The sequence below is a fragment of the Pagrus major genome, chromosome 14 (assembly GCF_040436345.1).
Source record: "Pagrus major chromosome 14, Pma_NU_1.0".
NCBI classification, from domain to species: Eukaryota; Metazoa; Chordata; class Actinopteri; order Spariformes; family Sparidae; genus Pagrus; species Pagrus major.
The window spans coordinates 20175934-20189980 of NC_133228.1; the positions used below are offsets into that span (position 1 = coordinate 20175934).

At 44.0% G+C, this 14047-nt stretch overlaps 1 protein-coding gene across 3 annotated transcripts in view; it reads left to right on the top strand.

The window, feature by feature from the left end:
- Positions 1-6249: 6249 nt before the first annotated feature.
- ppfia2 (PTPRF interacting protein alpha 2) overlaps positions 6250-14047 on the top strand; it is a 174131-nt gene continuing 166333 nt past the window's right edge. For all 3 annotated transcript variants that reach the window (XR_012180060.1, XM_073480546.1, XM_073480547.1), the window contains exon 1: positions 6250-6556. The gene's annotated coding sequence lies outside the window, so the exon portion shown is untranslated. The remainder of the gene's footprint in view (positions 6557-14047) is intronic.

The following is a 14047-nucleotide window of genomic DNA, read 5'->3' on the forward strand; positions in this document are numbered from 1 at the left end:
CTTAACCCTCACTACAAAATAAAAGTCTGGGCACCATGACCTCAACTGCACACATTTTGTTCTGTTTAACAACAATATGATTATTGAGTTAACATTTTATAGAAATAAGAGAAAAAACGAAAAAACATTACATGTGTAAACTCACAAATACCCTGTGAAAATATAAACATATACATGATATATGCAAAGATACATATATATTAATGAAAATGGCTAAAAGCGGCTAAACCTGTGTTATATATTTGGTTGAGTTTTGTACTTTTTTCAATGTCACAAGGCTTATGCAACTTTTTTCACAAATGCAGTAATCCTCCCCAACACCTGAAAAACAGACTTTGATGTGTTTTCCTTTCCTTAAAGTATAAATTGTGACTTAACAAATGGCAAAAGCGTTTCCTAATTCCATTACTTCGACAAATCGGTCAGTCAGTCTTTATTCTAGAGATGTTTGCTGATAGGCACAGCAAAATGTGGCATTTAAAACAATACATTTGAGTAAATAGTCCATCATGTGAGTCATTTATCACTCAAAACTGCTGAAGAAATGTGAGGATTTGCTGCTTTTTCTCATTTTGTATCATTGTAAATAGAATACATGTGTGTTTATGACGTCATGTTTGGTTCATTCAAAGGTAAAATAAGACACACATTCAACAGTGAAGAGGTGTTACGCATTCAGTCCTCCACTACACCATCCCCAAGCTTTAAAACAGAGAATATTAACACAGTTTAACGTGGGGATGTGGCTTTGTGTTTCATGCTGGCAGACGGAGGAGATGTGTGTTCAGGTTCAATAACGCTGCCTTCTCAGGGGGTGGGCCCGGCAGATAAAAAGATTTACAGGAGTCCAGACACCTGTAATCCCTCTCAGTTCTGTCTCGCTAATGCATCTCATACCCCGGCCTGAGCTCATCTCTGTTATCAGCGTATCAAGCAGCAAGAGGTTGGCAGCCCTGCTTCATTTATGATTCCAGCAAGGCCTTAAAAATAGAGGTTCAAGAAAGTCATAAAGATAGCAGACCTCTGGCTGCTCTGTATTTGTACAGGCCGGGGCTGATGTATGTCGATGTGTGTTTTTCGGTAGGGGTAAATCACGGGAGGGTTTTCTTCATCCCTCTAAAAAGGACGGAGGGAGTGGAGGCTGCAGATGATGGACTTTTGAACAGGAAAGCGTGCCAAAAATATGTGGACAGATGTGGAAAATGTCAGCCTTGATATTACTTCTTACCTGAAGAGGCCACATTCCACCATCTTGCCTTCGTGAGGGGTTCACGAGAGCATTTTTTCCACGGCTGTCACGTCACACGGCTGGCTGTTTACACTAACATTTATTCATTTATATTAACCCGCTGCACAAAGTCCCCTCCATCATCCTGGGCAAACACTTCGCATCAGCATTTCTGCTCCGGCCTGGCGAGAGCGAGTGTGTGTGTCTTTTTAATTGGCCGTGAGGAGCTTAGCCTTTCGAGATAATCGAGATTTTGATGCGAGATTTGCATGCGCTAACCCCCGCGCATGAAAAGAGGGCCATTTGCATGACGAAAGGGGGAGGGTGACTCGCTTAATGACATTCACACATTTAGCGTGTCAAGCTATGAGGAGGAGGATTAGATTTGAGGAGCGTCACAGGTCTCTTTTTCTTTTTATGGGTGTCTTTTTATAGCTTCCTCTTGATTCCTTTATCGCTTTGATCGCTGCCTTTTTCTTTTTTTTTAACAAGGGGCCCCGTTTTAGCATCGTTTCCAGTGGCGGCGCAGTCAGAAGATCCATCGTACAAATCCCAGCTTTTTTACTCTGAGACAAACCAGTCAATGTATGTGACTCTTCAGCTTCGAGGCGTTTGGATGCGAGTGGGGTTTTCATCGCCTGCATTACAACCATTCATATGCAGAGCTTTACACTGACTCCTCTTGGGAAATTAATGTGGAGCGACAGGGGTTGATATGAAGCTGTAGTAGCAGAGCAGGCACACAGTAGGTCAATAGAGTGGGTGGGATGGTATAGGAGCAGTCAGCTGCATTATAATAAAAACAGGCGACTGTAATAAGGAAATTGTTATTCTATAGTCAGGAGGATGTTGAATCAAACTTCTGGGTGTGTCAGTGCCTCCAACCAGTGTCTTCCTGCAGGCCTTTTTAACCCACAAGCGAGTATTTTTTTTATTTTTTTCCCACTCAGCACTCCACTTCACCACTTAGCGCTGCGTTTGTTTGGTAATTTATCAGACAGGAGGAGAAGAACAGTGGGGAAAAGCGAGCTGGGGCTGCAACACAGAAAGGGAGGCATCTGAAGGCATTTCCCCAGGTGGGATTTCAGCGCCCGCCGAAGAGAAAGAATGAGACGGGAAACACCGAACCAGCGCATAATGTATGCTAATTAAATATCCTGGCGGTAGAAAAGATAAAAATCCAAACAGAACGGATGTTTTTTCCCAGAATTCTGGGGATAGCAGGCTCCCCAGTCCATTGATCTCTGACGGCATGATTTAAAAAGAAACTAATGTAGGGCTCTAAAGTTGGAACACAAAACAGTTGGCGGCAGCACTTTGTAGTGAAATTTTCAAACACGCACTCCCGCATTGAGCTGCAGCACACAGGCACAGAGGATTCAGCACCATGGACAGTGACATCAATCGCCGGTCAGTTTACAGTGTACAGTGTGTCAGGAGCTCACACTGCTGCTGCTGCTGCTGCTGCTGCTGAGAGGGAGGTGGAGGACAGAGGTGTTAAACTGCATCATCATCTACAAGTTAGCTTTTTTTTTTTAAGGTGACATAAATGACCTGTGATTACTTTCCTTTAACTTCTCTCGTGTATTTGTATTTGAGGATTTATGTGCTTCTTTATCACGACTGCCATCAGATCCTCACTCCTAAGTGTTGTGTACCGCAAACTTGCAAAAATGTTGATCATGCCACATATATTTGAAATATTTCTATAATATGTGTCTTGTCACTTTTGCAATATGTGTATATGAGCTGAATTTCACGTCAGGGGATTGAGGGGATGCTGGTGGCTATGCGAGACCACTTTGTAAGCCTGAAACCACTGGACAGACTTACCTGTCAGGACGTGGAGAGATGCTGGTGGCGAACAAGCTGTGCGAGACAATTGCCAAGCGAGAGACCACTGTTTAACAGACAGTGTTTCAACATGTTTGAGCGTGACACCACTCGATATGTTTGACAAAATGTCAAACATAACAAACATAACACAATTTCCAGCTGTGTTGCATGAAGATGAGCGACTTTCATGTCAAGAGGAGGAGATGCTGGTGGCGAACAAGCTGGGCAAGCGGACTGCCAAGCGACATTTCAACATTTCTAAGCGTGAAACCACTGGATATTGTTGTGACAGTTGACGTCCGACGTACATGTAGATGAGATTACATTCATATCAGGAGGTGGAGGGATGGTGGCGAACAAGCTGGGAGAGACACTGCCAAGCGAGAGACCACTGTTCCAAGACAAAGTTTAACATTTCTAAGCATGAAACCACTGGATACTTTTGACAAACCATCAAGACATTTTCCAGCCGTGTTTTCTTATCTTGCTCACATGCTGGGTTGCTGGTTGCAAGCAAGCTGGGTGAAACACTGCTAAGCGAGAGACCATTGTTTGAGACGGCGCTTCAATATCTGTATGCATGAAACCACTGGATACTTCTGACAAAAATTGTGACTGTTTCCAGGCTTGTTTTCATATCTTGTTCACTTTAAATATATATGAACTGATTTTCATGTGAGGAGGTGGAGGGGATGCTGGTGGCGAACAAGCTAGATGAGACAACTGCGAAGCGAGAGATGACTGTTTGAGATGGCGTGTCAACATTTCTAGGCATGACTCTATTTGGTTTTTTTTTGGTCACGTTAGCGTTACATGCACATGAGCTGACTTTCATATCGGGAGGGAATGCTGGTGGCGTGACAGCGAGGAGAGACGAGCGAGAGACCAACGTTTGAGATAGAGTTTCAGCATTGGTAATTGTGAAACCACTGGATATACTAACTTGACTAAACCTCGGGACATTTTCTAGCCTTGTTTTTCACGAAAGAACCAAAATAAGAGAGCCAAAATATGATCTTTTCATAATTCCAACCATGTGTTTTTTGTGCCTTAACCTAGAAGCACCGAGAACACAGGCAGCTCTAAAAACGTTTGGAAACGTTTGGAGAAAGAAAATTAACTTTCACGGAGGAAATCGATTCTTAAGGGAAATATGAACTGGTGACAACAAATAAAACATGACAATAAAACAACATTTATTCCTTGATTAGGAGAAATGTGTCTCTTAGTGCTTCTTTCAGCTGTTGTTTCTGTTGGAGGGAGAGCTACAGGTGCAGGGTGACAGCACAGCTGTTATCATGAACAATATTTATTTATGAAAATGTGACTTTGAATAAATTACCATTTCATTCATGCTTTGTGCTTGCTCTCCTGGACCAGTGCCTCTCTGGACATGTATCCTATAGGCGGAAAGAAGCCCCAGGTGGCACCGAGAAGAAGGCGGAAAAACCCAGCATAATGAGATTCACAGTAAATGGGATAGAAACAAAATAAATAGGGATTTTAGAACAATGACTCACTGAGCTCGGTCTCAGCCACAGCAGATGGCCAAACGTATGTGAACACACACAGACACCAAACAAATATGTGATTACTAAACATCCCATTCCAAAATCACGGGCATTTATCTTCACATTCTTCTGGATCCAGGCTTTACACACAATTTTGAAAACCGGTTGCAGGGATATGACCGGAGCAAAATGGGGAAAAAACATGACTTTGTTTATGGAGACATGTTAAAACAGGAAAGGGTCTTGGAAGAATACATTCCCCTAAAATCATTGTATGCTTTAAAGGATAAATCCACTCAAAATGAAAATTCTGTCATTATCTCCTCACCGTCGTGCCGATGGAGAGTCAGGTGACGTTTCCTAGTCCGCAAAACATTTCTGGAGCTTCACAGCAAAACAGCGTTGCAGCGTTCTCCTTAACAACTGAAGCAGATGGGGACTTGTTTTAAAACGTAAAGAAACACAACATAAAATGGCTCCATGCAGCTTGTCCAGTGAAATCCAAGTCTCCTGAACTTCCGAGATCCCAAATTGCTGTGAAAAGACATTTACACTCTTGACACCTGGTCGATTTCTTGCACCCACTTCAGACAGGGTGCTAGCTAGCGCTTTTAGCTTAGCAGATACAGTGAAGATTTCGGCTTGGAAAAAAGGGGTGTAAATAACGTCTTTTCAAATCAATTTGTGATCCCGGGGCTTTGGGGAACTTGCCGGACGAGCTGTATGGAGCCATTTTATGTTATTTTTTTTACACTTTAAAACAAGTCCCCATCTACTTCAGTTGTTTAGGAGAATACTGCAACACTGTTTTGCTGTGAAGCTCCAGAAATGTTTTGTGGATTACAAAAACTTCACCCGACTCTCCATCCGCTTGGGGCTGAGTAGATGATGATTGGGTGAACTGATCCTTTAAGCTCTCCCTTAAGGTGCCTGGCCCAAATCATGAAAATACCCCTAGTAGAAAAGGTGCCAAAAGTATGTGGACAGGGGCAATTCAGTAGTCTGTTAAACAAAATCTGATTTTTTAAAAATTAATCAGCAATCAGATCAGCCTCTGTCCTGTCTGGATCTTGTCATGAAAAACATTCTGCACCGGACTACGGCACCACTTCTGGATCCGGCACAGGTGAGCGGAGAGATTTTTTCCTCATTTCCAAAGTATATGGAGAAACATGAGACTCAAAACAATCCCAGTTACAACCCTTGACCCCTGGTAGAGACCATCAGGAGCAGGTGAGCATGGGCTTCCAGCTGGAGGCTTGCTTTACTGACTGTGGGGGGGAAAAAATGCAATTTCTGCTGGATGTGAAAGCCTGACCTTATTGGTTCATGACCCAGAAATTAATTTATAGTATCTGCAAACGCTGTCAGGATAAAAATGCATTTTATTTAGGCTAGTTGTTTTATGGCAAATATTGGATCTTGAGGCACTATTTTTTTTTCTATTGTAGTAAAAATCTTAATATTATGACTGAAATTTGGATAAATGCTCGGACAACTATTATTATTATTATTATTAATATTAATATTATGATGATGATGATGTTTGCTCACACACTGATGGGGGGGGGAGGCAAGAATTGCACAGCTGCAACTTTAAGACTCCACACGCCTCCCCTCCGTCAGCTCCCACAATGGTCTTTTCCAGCTCCAGCTTATCACAGCACAATTTGTAACATGCCATAATTTCTCCACCGGCGCGTGTGTCGGCCCCGGAAATCAAATGTCATTACCCGACGCGGCTAATTTGGCGACCGTTCCTGCTCTTTTGTTTGCGGACAATGCACAGCGGCGGGGACCGGCCGCACCTTCACGGATCGGATCCTCGGCGCCGCCGCTGCCTCTGCCGCCGCTGCCTCTGCACTGAAGAAGCCTCCTAGGGTTGTCCGCTTCATGGTATAGCTCGCAGAGAGAGAGACTGCAGTTGTCATTGATCCGCTTGCCAGCAAGAGCCCCTCCACTGACAGTGAAGGAAGAAATTGTGAGTATGCACGCACACACGCATACACACTGTTGCCGCTGGTTTTGCGGTGACCTACATTGCCCTGGCTCCTGCAGGCTCAAGGTGATTTTTTTTTTCTTCTTCCTACGGTGCCCTCTTCACATCAACTCTGGACTGACGGGGAGGAGGAGGTGGATGGTGGATGGTGTGGGGGGTTACTGGAGGAGTAGGAGGCTCCTGTGGTGGATGGATCACGGTGTATGTAACCTATGCATTGGCTGTGTGTGTGTGTGTGTGTGTGCTTGACATTGTGAGGATCTGCAAGGAAAAAGGGAGAGAAATCCGGCCGGCTGTCACTGAGGAGAGAGTTAAAGGGGGGCGGGATGCAGACTGAGAGGCTGTGCATGATGTAATGCACTTGAGACAATAGCCAAGGATTCTCCCCAATTATCATTTCAGAGAATGAGGAGGAGATTTTATTTATTTATTTATTTTACAGTAGACCGCAGTGTGTGTGAATATGTGTGAGTGTGGCTAATAACAGTAAAAGAAAAAAAAAGAGGAGCTGTCATAGGACGAACAGCTGCCCCTCCTATAAACAATATTATTACCGGCTATTATAGAGATGCAAGGAGGAGGAGAGAGCATCCTCTGCTCTCTGTCATCCATCCTCCACACACACACTCACACACACACACACACTTCCTCGTTGTAGATGAATGAATGAACAGATGAATGAATGAAAAGCTGAATATGACGCCCCGGGGAGGTTGGTGGCTGCAGGCGAAGCCGCGATCTTCTCTCTACATCTTCTGCAAATTGATATTAACATCCGACAATATTTGCACCCTTCGCTCAAAGTTGTGGCGTGAGCGTGGGGGCGGGATGCTTCATTTTATGGTTTTACGTTAAAAGACTTTAATATGTCTGGTGTGCAGGCAGACAAAGCTCTTCTGGGGGGTGGCTACCTGTGGCAGGAGCTTTTTACGCCTCTAAAAAATGATGGTCTAAGGGCGTCTTTTTAAGGGCCGGGTTTGACCCTCCATAATGAGGAAGGTGATATCCAGGCGGCACGGTTCAAATCAGTTACAGCCGGAGCTTTTATTGCCTGTTTTGTTCACCTGGAGCCGCGCTCTTATTCAATCTCCATCGATTGATGGTTTGCATGACCTTGCTGCAGGGGATTGTGGGCGACGTCCAAGGCTACACGCCGTCCTTTCATGTTTTTTTTACCCGTGTGCATGCAGACTTATTTTCAGTTCAGCACACACACCCTTTTCACAGATGCTCACACACAGGTGTAAAGCGCACTCAGACAAACGGACACACACACGCGCACACACACACACTTGATGCACAGCCGCCCTCTCCCTTTCCCTTCCCGCCTCCCTAATGGCAGCAGAGCAGGCTGGGTGTAACTCTACACCCGTGCCATCCTCCTCATCCCCGTCTCTCGTCTGTCTCATTCACTTTTCCTCCGCTCAGCGTGTCAGCGTTCATATGAGGATGTCAGTCACGGCAGAATGAATGAAAACAATATTTTGCGGTGGAATTTAGAGATGCACAAGCTTTTGACTCATCCTGATTTATGCTCTGCTCTAGATAATGACTGATATTGAAGGAAACAGAGCAACAGTTGTTGGTAGATTGGACATAAATAGGAATTAATAACTGTTGAATTAAATTTTGGGAGATTATTATCGTTCATTTAACTAATGGCCCCCACATGCTGACTAGAAATACAGTCAACTGGTGTGCTTTTGTGTACTTTCCATCAGTGATCTGTGGACATTGTCCTTGGTTTTTATAGTGTTTTTCCATCCCTGCTTCCTCACCAGGTTTCTGTCTTACATGTGCACTTATTGGCAAAAGGTCACTGCACCAAAATGTACTTCACATCGATGCAGGAGATTCATTTTTATTTGATTTATTCATACTAATTCTCCCACAATGCTCTCAGCACGCCGGCGTCCTCATATTACTTTAAAATTAGGCCGATTTTTCATTTTCACGATTCGTCTCAAGGTTTTCTTACATGTGACGTCTGAGTCTGCACATTCAAATCGATCTATTTACGTAACTTTTAAAGGGGAAGATGGTAAGAATTCAGAAATCTACTCACAAGAGGAAGAATATGTAATTTAGTCTTTAAAGGGCAACTCCACCACATTAAAGTGTGTTAGCAGGTCTTGGTGGGGTACTACTGCATATGTGAAAAAAGTAGTATAAAACCTTTTGTGGCACCAGAGGAAGCTGCATGTAACTGGTGGCTCAGTTGCATTATGGGTAATGTAGTTACCATGTTTTCAAAAAGCACTCCCATAACACTGTTGGACTCACTATGGAGAGTTTAAAAACAAATCAGAGAAATCTCCTTTTTTCATTCCACACATTTTTTTCCTTTTCGAAACTTGTCGCCTACATTACCCACAATGCAATTTTAAATGCAAATTTATCAGATTACATTCAGCTTCCTCTGGAGGCACCAAAAGATTTATACTACTTTGCAGTAGCACTCCCCAATACCTGTAAAACACACTTTAATGTGAACAAAAAATGGTGGAGTTGCCCTTTAAAAGACTGAACGACACATACTTCCTCCTTTAAGTCGCCCATGTTGCTGAATTCTTACCATCATCCTGTGAATGCCACTTACGGTCCTCCTTAGCTCATAAGTTGACATGATGAATGTGTTTGCAAACAGTTGCCTATTTACACATCCAGCAGACGACGTCAGCATTCGATCTGAGACACCACCTGGCGAGTGTCAGTCCAATATTCACTCTCCTTCTAGCTGCGTTAGTAGTCCTCACCAGCTCCTGAGGGAAATATCTGGCTCTTTAGCTGCTAAATGCTCCATCATGTTCAACTGCTTGTAGCTAACTGTGTCTGTGTGTGGTTTGTGTACAGTGGATTTATCAGAGCTGAAGATTCCTGCATGCTTCTGCTAAAAATAACAGAGGAGAGCAGTGAAACCAAAACTTAGCTGAAAGATGCTAAAAACTCTGTGATAACTCTCAGTGGGTTTGTCACTTTCATATTACACGTCATAAAGGGACAAATACATATTTTTCCTCTTACATGTTTTGCTAGTTATCCATCTGGATTGTTTTGGAGATATCCGCCATAGAGATGTCTGCCTGCCCAGCTTGTGGTGCTCAAAGCGCCAAAAAATACATTTGAGAAAACTCAACCGCAATGTCTCTTCCTAGAAACCATGACCTGGTTTCTTAAGATCATCCACAGACCTTGTTGTGAGCAGTTTTGTGGAGAGAAACTATTTTATTTCTACAAACTACCCCGGCCAACCGTACCACCGTGCAGAGGGAAGCACATATCCACATGGACGAGAGGCTAGCTAAGTAAGCTAACTAGTGTGGCGTTTCCCCACACATAGACTTCATTTGGGTAGCCCCACAAGGTATTTCAATGGCTACCCAAGTATATTTTGTGACGCATTTTCTCTTTTTTTGTTTACTTTTTTAAAACCATCTGAGAGAACGAAGCCATCAGCGATCAATTACCTAGTAGGTAATCTGACTTCGCTCTACCCCTCCGTCTACAGATATTCACACGTGATCTGCTGAGAAACAGAGTGAGAGAGACTCTAAGCCAACTAATTGTCATGCTACCTCTTCTATTTAATGTAGGCCCTTGTTTCGTACAAGCTTGTACTGTAGGTGCACCTGGTTGTTGCGATGATATTCGGTACCACGTTGGTTTCGATAGTTTTGATAGTCTACGAATAGAGTCTAAGTTTCCTCTACACACACACTAGGTGCGAAAAATCGAATATGTGAGTTGTTATTTTTGGCCGACTTTGTACAATATACTGCTGATGAAGAAAGTCAACAGACCAGACATAAGAAAGGAACAGAAAGGCGAGACAACACTATGCAGGCTGACATATAAAGTGACTAAGAAAAAGATGAGTTGAGTGCCATTCTCAAGTCCTCAAATACCAGCACTTTGCCCCAGTTGGCGGGTTTAGCTCGGTCACAAATAACTCTGCAACACACAAAACAACAACCTAGATGGATAAAAGAGCACTACAGAGAGGAGGAAAAATATGTATTTTTGATTTTTGGGGTGAAATGTCCCTTTAAAGTATGCCTTTTCATGTTACAAGACTTTGAATCAAGACTATCAGCATGTGGAACTTTTCAGTAGTGGAGTTTAAATACACTAAAAGCCCTCAAAATACACCAGAGCACATGACCTAAGTGCCCCAGCTAGTGCCCCACCTCAGACCACTCACATGACATTGTGGCTCTCATGAGCTCGCCTTATTTGTATTACTCTCCCAGAACCCAAGATCCTACACGTTTCTCACTTAAACCACATCAGTGTTACATTTCCTCATGCATCGCTGTTGCATCAACCCCAGAATGCCACAACACTGCAGGTCACAGGTCAGCACGGTGCAGCCGTGCCATGTTGGCGATGAGATAATTTTATTTTTTTTTGCTCCATGCACTCGGTGGACTCCGGCTTGAGTGCTACTGTATGTTCCTGTGGCAGTGATTAAATTGAATGGACTTGAATTGTTGTTTTCTTGGCAGGCTGTCTCCTGGTTGTCAGAAGTCTCTCCGGTGCAGGGAGCCATATGAATGGGATATCTCGGCGCTATGAGTGTACCGCGCAATCTGTTTCGCTCCATTCACAAAAACGCTGCGTCATTATTTCCCCACCTGTCGCCTCGATATGGATGCCGAAGTTGGAAACGCAACAGTTTTTCCATTACCCTTTGTGCTCATCAATAAGAGTCTGTAGGTGCACTTTGCGCCCAGCGGCATGCCAAGGAATCAAACACAGACATTATTTAAAAGTGGAATTTCCCAGTCGTCAGCTCCCCCGGCGACCGCAAAGCGACGCGTGTAATCAGCCCGGTGCTTCTGGTACTGATGCAAGTGAAGTGCGTTATCATCAAAACAATTTGATCCAACACTTGTATTCTTGTCGAGAGGACACCGCTGGAATGAATGGAACAGGGTGTTGAAAAGCTGACCTCGTATTTCATTTAAAGATTAGCTTCCTAATGGGCCTTTTTGGGGTCTACTTTGTTTATTCCGCTGCTCTTTAAATGACCATCACCTCGCTTAATGAGTTAAAGGGTTATTAATTCCATGCTTGATGATAACAAACCTTTAAAACCCACCGTTGAATAATTCCGGTTTTATTTTAGTCTCCAAAAGGCGGCTCAACAAGCATACCGTAGCGCAGCTTATCTCCAGAGCCACAGAGTGTCCTGTTCAGTCCTCTGCTCGTTCTGCACACGGTCCTCGCTCCTCCACATGTCTTTTGATGTCTCCCAGGTGGTGAAGAGTGCTGAATTCGCCTCACATGGCCGTATACTGCTCAGGGAACATATTGCTGTTGTGTGCCGCTCCTTATCTACTCACACAATTGTACCCATTAATGAGATTAACTCGAGACATTCAGGAAATTAGCTGCAGCTTGCTGATTTGCTCTTGCCAAAATGGAGTGGTTCTACATAAGTGGCAGAATTTACATCTGCCCGTATAGATAGTTCAACGCCTGCTTGAGTTTTACTCAGGGGAACTCACACGAAGCAGGGTTTGTTTTTTTCCCTGTTTGTCCATTTAGTGTCTTCAAGGTATAGATCATCATCTCAGAGATATTACTAAAAGTTAATGAGGTCTATTCTGGCCTGAGATCCATCCTCCTTTCAAGTTTTGCAGAAATCAGTTCAGTAGTTTCTGTGTAATCCTGCTGACCTTTTCTGAATGGCTACAAGTGTAGCCTTCAGAAAAGGTAAAAACACTTGCCTTCCAAGTGTCGGACGATATGTTAGACAAACTATTCCTTTCGAGCATACTGATGCCTCTTAAGGTTAGAAGCAGGTTATAGCCAGCAAATAATGGTTAAAGCTGCTGTAAGCATCCTCTGCGTTTCAGCTAACTTCCTGTCCGTTCTTCAGTTAGCAATCTCCTCCCTTCTCTCTACGTCAGCACTTAAACACGGAGCGATGATCGCCAGACATGCCGGCAAACAGGAGGATCCTGCTCTGTGAGTGTTCCCTGTCCTGATTGGATGAAGTGGACAGGGCTACCAGTAAATTTATATTCTCGTTTACTGCATGAGCAGGAGGAGGAGAGACGTGGGTTACTGACCAAACACTCTAAAGTATAACAGAGATTACTGTTGGAATATGGAGCTATAAAAATACATCACTTACAGCAGCTTTAAAAAGGTGTGGTAAAGGCTTGTCTACACAGGCGGTGTTACAGCTGCGCTTTTCAATCGTCTGTCTCGGGCGGCATTTTTCTGTCCGAACCCCGACCGAGTTGCAGAGAGTAGTAACTGAGCCCGAGCTGAACCTGACAGGCATAGAAAGCTGGAGTCACGCCCCTGCCGGTTTCCCCTCACGGGACCATGTTTTGGAGAAACTTCACTGTATGGTAGAGAAAGGAGAGAGATAAATCATGTTTTGCTCCTGTTTGAATTGTGACATTAACTACACCCTATGATGTTTGTCAATTTAAAAAGATATCTGCAGCGGACCTTAAAAGCACCATATGATGACATCGACCGAACCCAAACATCACTTCTATGTTTTGGTCCGAGCCTGACCCGGCCTGTCGGGTCCTCATCAGGTGCGCCCAATAGCTCCTGGTGACCTGTGACCTAGATCTTGAGAAATCTCTGTTCACATCAGGACCTTGGGGAATCTCTGATCTCTGACCACAACGTATCTCACACAGATCAGCTCTTCATACGGCTGTACACAAATGCCGACGTCTCACTTACACTTAAGGATACACCTGTAGCCAGCACCTGAATGATAACTCACACTTCTTGTCTCCATTTTGTGGGTGCTGCTACGGCGATTGTGTGTTGGGCTCTGACCACTGCCAGAACATGGGTGACCTACTAGTAGTAGTAGTAATGCTGTCCCTGAACACATACCATGCAGACACTGTCTATGGACGGGAGCTGCTGTTGTTGTGTCTGTGTAGATATTCTGTAAGGCTTAGGCAATTAAAACTCTTGGTTAAGGTTAGGGAAAGTTCATTGTGATGATTAATGAAAAGGCGATCATTAATTAGAGCTCTACCGATCCCCACACCCTTTCACTCGGCCTCGCTACATATAGGTCGCTCTGCTTTATGCTTTGGCACCGAACGCCGGCATTGGACATAAATCATGAGGTGCCGCTTTGTCAAACATAGATGTAATTTTGAATGGTCCTGGGCTGCAGCAGTTGGAATGAGTGCTGGGAAATGCCCAAAAGCAGCTTAATTGTTGGTAAAGGCTCTGCTGTGATTTCATCATCGCTGGTTGTGACTTCCTGCTGCCAGCTAGACTTCGGTCTGGAGCCAGGTGTCTGGGCTCGGATGGTGCTGCTAGGCAGAAAAAAGGGTTCTGGATTTGGTTGCGCTGATTGGGAAGAAAACCTCACTCCTACCCCCCCCTGAATAATTCATTGATTGGCATATGGCATGGAGAGAAAAGCCCAATGATCCCTGCCTGTCTGTCTGTCTGTGTGCATTTCTTTATGCATCTGTG